The following is a 4,883-nucleotide window of genomic DNA, read 5'->3' as shown; positions in this document are numbered from 1 at the left end:
TTGTCTCAGATCTCTGATTGATTTTGCAGTTGTTCAGAATGATTTAATAACTATCTAGCTGTATTCAAGGGACCAGACAAACTTAGGGTCTCCTATTCCTCCACCATCTAACACCTCCCTTAGTGTCTTTAAATAGGATCAGACCAGAGAACCAATTCCAGAAACCCAGAACCAATTCAGAAAGCTCATCCTTAGCATTCTGTTCCTCTAGAACAAATCCCAGTGCCCAAATCTGTATTAGTCAAAGTTCTCCAGACAAACAGAACCAAGAGAATGTGTGTGTGTGTATAATATGTATATAATTATATAATATTAATATATGAATTAAATATATATTATATATAACAATTATATGTATAATATATATTATATGAGGGGATTTATTATAGAAATTAGATCCACGTAAGTGTGGAGAACAAGAAGTCCTATGATCTGCTACTTATGAACTGGAGACCCAGAAAGCCAGTGGTGTAATTCAGTCCAAAGGCCGATAATTGGGGACAGATGGTAGAACCCCAGTTTCAGTCCAAAACCCCAAGAACCAAGGGTGCCAACGTCCAGGTGCAGGAGATGGATGTCTCAGCTCAAGCATAGAGAAGGAGCTCATCTTCCTCCACCGTTTTGTTCTTTCCAAGCCATCGACAGATAGTTCAATGCCCACCCACATTGGTGATCCTCTTTACTGAGTCTTCTGAGTCAAACATCTCTTCCCAAGACACCCTTGCAGACACCCAGAAATAATATTCTCCCAGCCATCTGGGCATCCCATGGCCCAGTCAAGGTGACATAGAAAATTAACATCACACCAGGGAGACTTTTATCACCCAAATGGGGATACTTTTGAGAGTGAGAGGGAGTGCTATTAATAATTATACCAGGACAACAAGCATAGAAAGGGTAGTCCCATGTCCACTGGGGGGCGTGGTCACAGACCTGACAACTGTCCCTGTCCCAAAGCCCATTGTGTAGACATCTGGCAGCTCTAGCAGCACAGGGGAGAGGAGAGGCCAGGGTCCCATATGGTCACATTGGCCAGGCATGACCCGTCCTTAGGGGACACATGTTCAGCAAGGGAGCGCCCCAGCCTACCTGGCTGTTTTATATTAACCCAAAGAGGGCAGAGTGCAAAATTCATGTGCTTCTATGAGCCGAAACAAACCCTTGCTGCCTGTTGCTTCAGCTGCAGACCCTTTCCCTTCAAGGAGCGCCTCCCTCTCCTTCCTGAGTTGAGGGTCTCTGCCAGAAATGTTGGGACTCTGTTGCCACTTTCCTGCAGCCACTAGAGGGTCACGTAATCAGTGCCGTGACCCATATACTCCATCAAACGAAACAAATTGTTTTTTCAAAAGATTGATTGATTTATTGATTGATTTATATGAAAGAGAGAGAGAGAGGGAACCCAAGAGCAGGGGAGAGGGGAGAAGAGGAGAGGGAATCCCAAGCAGATTCCCTGCTGAGCATGGAGACTGATGCAGGGCTCAGTCTCACGACCCTGAGATCACAACCTGAGCTGAAACCAAGAGTTCAGACGCTCAACCCACTGAGCCACCCAGACACCCCAATGCAAATTGTTGTTGAGAAAGACCAAGGTTCTCAATTCTGGTGCCATCAGCATCAAGAGTGAGCATGAGATCATCTTTGCCACCATCACTGGCCTCAGAGGGAGAATCATTTGCCACCAGAACTTACTCCTCCACTGCGGTCTCTCATGACTAAGACCACCACAGAGGCCTGCAGGACTGGCCGGGGGTGGGGGGGCGCAGAATATGCTCCCAAAACTGTGCAGGTTTCTGGCCATGGGGGACTGGGTTCTGGGGCACCCTTTCCTCCCTGTGCCGCAGAGATCCTGCCTGGAGCGCACCTGGCCCCCTGAGTGTCTTGGAGCTCCAGCAGCTGGAGGAGTCTCACAGCTGCCCCCGCCTCCCTCCCTGCAGACCCCGAGAATTGCTATGGGACCCTGCTCTGAGGTGGTGGCAGTCCTTTTATTTTCTTTTGCTCACAGAGGGACCATTCTGAGGGTGCCCCTTAGAACCCAGGGCGGCCCTGTGTCACTGATTGCCTGGGACAATCCCAAGTACCCTGTTGCCTCGTTGTCTTAAGATAGCACCTCTTTTCATTCTGGCGAGTGTCCAGTTATAGGATAAGTAACTGCTATCCCTCCTTATTCAGCCTTTGGGGGACCCAACAATGGGTGGCCTCCCTGCAATTTCCCTTGCTCCAGCTGTGGGTCTGCCTCCCTCAGCTCAGCTTGGGAATGGGGAGGAGGCAGGAGCCTTCCAGATGTTAGGAGGAGGAGGACAGTGCGCTCAGCTGAGCCTCAGAGCCAGAGCGGGCTCAGTTCCCGGGAGGACGCAGAGGCACAGAAGGCCACATGGGTGGTGGAGGGCTTTCTAAGGAAGGAATGTTTGGGGGATAAGGAGAAACAGGTTCTAGGGAGGGCTGGGGCCACTCCAGATGCATGTGCAGGGACCTGGGGTGGATGGAAATTGCTGAATTCCAAGTTTGGAGAGAAGCCTGGAAGGAGTGCCCCCAGTTTGCTGCTCACCCTAAATTCCAGCCTGGGGTATCTTCCTGTCAGGAGTAAGGACAGAGGAATCAGAGGAGAGGAAAAGGTCCTGGGATACTCCTTCCACCGGGGGGCCAGGGTGGGGCGTGGAGAAGGAGCCCCCAGACCACATCAGCTTCAGGGCAAGAGAGGTGCAGACTGCAGAGAGTGGTGGGAGTGGGGAGAGCAAAAGGTGGAAGAGAGACAGGGAGAGACAGCGAGGCAAGAGGAGAGAGTCCGAGCGACCGCGGCTGATGGAGACCCAGAGGTAGCAGGGAAGGAAAAGGGAGAGAGACAGGGAGAAGATGAACGAACGCACAGAAGGATGGACGGATGGGTGGACGGATGGATGCATGGACGGACGGATGGGTGGACGGATGGATGCATGGGTGGACGGATGGGTGGACGCATGGACGCATGGGTGGACGGATGGGTGGACGGATGGATGCATGGGTGGACGGATGGGTGGACGGATGGATGCATGGGTGGATGAATCCCAGTGAGTGCTCTTCCCCTGCTGTTTCAGCTCCAGAGGCCGGGCTGTTCACAAAGCTGGTTCTTGAGGGACGCCCACCCCGCTTCCTCCCCACACCAATGGAAGACGTGGAGCCTGGTCCCAATCCCAACATGGTAGCTTTCTTGACTCAGTGTTCTTGCTATAAAACAGGTTCGTTTCCCCAACTGCCAGGGGTGTGAAGTGGGGGGGGGGTTGACTGATTACTTCTGAACACTCTGGCATGTGGTTGGCCCTCCACGAGGCGGCTGTTGGAGAACTGTATTTTTAATTGAGATGTCATTTATGTATCCTAAATTCACCGTTTGAAAGTATACAATTCAGTGGTTTTTAGTATAATCACAAGGTTGTGCAACCATCACCACCATCCAATTCCAGATCTTTTTCATCACCATATAAAGAAACCTCATACCCATTAGTGACCACCCCCCACTCCCCACTCCCCAGCCCCTGGCAACCACTAATCTGCCTCCCTTTTCTCTTCAGCTCATTTCTTTCTAAATGGAACCACACACTGGGTGGCACTCTGTGTCTGGCTTCTTGAGCCACTGAGCACAGTGGTCTCAAGACTCCTCTGGTCATCGTGGGTCAGTATGTCATTTCCCTTCACTGTCAAGTAAGAGCCTGTTGTGTGGATGCATTCCATTTCATTTATCCACTCATCAGTTGATGGATATTTGGGTCATTTCCACTTTATGGCTACTGTGAGTTTTAATGCTGCCATGAAGAGCCAACCCAAGGTTTTTGGTGAGACATGTATCCAGCTCCCTTGCACAGGCACCCAGGCGTGCGATTGCTGGGTCATCCAGCATCTCCATGCTTAGCTTTTTGAGGAATTACTAGACTGTTTTCCAAGGTGCCTGCACCATTTTGCATTATTAGGATTTGTTTTTCACTCTTGACTGATATCCCTGCAATGCTTTGCAAAGATTTTGAGGAGGCTTACACTTATACCTAAAACACAGTGAAAAATGGAAGAAGGAAATATTGATTGTATGTGGACAAATGTTGGCTAGAATGGCAGGTTGGGTGAATTTTAGAAAACAAAGAGATCGGCTGCCTGCATGGTGCTCTTGTGGGCTATTTCCACCCCAGCCCCCAAACATCAGATACTACATCCATACCAGTCACCTTCAGCCCCCTGGGTTGGGGAACCTTGGACCAGCTCCACTGCATCCATCCCAGTGGCCACTAGAGGGCTCCCCGCCCATTCCCTGAGTCTCACATTCCTGGAAATACTTGGTTTCTGAGTTTCTTTCCAGTGCTGCCACCCTTTCAATGCTGACCCCTAGTGCTCACCGCAAAACTTCCTCAGGGGACAGCAACAGGCTCAGACTCTTAACCTAAATCAGCATGTGGACAAAAGAGATGACGGGTGAGCATCTGACAGCTGCAGGCAAAGCTCACCCCAGAGCAGTCTGGCCTTGAAACCTCCTCTCTGTGGCCACTCCGATGACCTGGAAACTGTGTCCACCTCTGTAAGATGCTGAGAAGCAGGGCATGAGGGGTACCTGAGGGAGGGCATAGGGCCAGCACACAGCCACAGCAGGTGCCCCAGAAATGGCAGCCACTGCTGTCTCTATATTTGCATTTGACTCAAAAAGGGTTTGGGGCAGTTTAGGGTCACTCACAAAATTCAGCAGCAGAAGAGACGTGACTCTGAGCTGGGCCTCGGGGTTCCCGATGACCAGACAGACAAGACTGTGCAAAGAGAAAGGAAAGAGAGGGGCACCTGAGTGGCTCAGTCTGTTAAACATTGGAATCTTGCTATCAGCCCAGGTCTTGATCTCAGTGTCCTGAGTTCAAGCCCTGCATTGGTCTCCA

Source organism: Callorhinus ursinus, unplaced genomic scaffold (assembly GCF_003265705.2).
Source record: "Callorhinus ursinus isolate GAN/ISIS: 27379988/994484 unplaced genomic scaffold, GSC_fseal_2.0 scaffold53, whole genome shotgun sequence".
Classification (NCBI taxonomy): domain Eukaryota; kingdom Metazoa; phylum Chordata; class Mammalia; order Carnivora; family Otariidae; genus Callorhinus; species Callorhinus ursinus.
Note: the sequence above shows the minus strand (reverse complement) of the source record.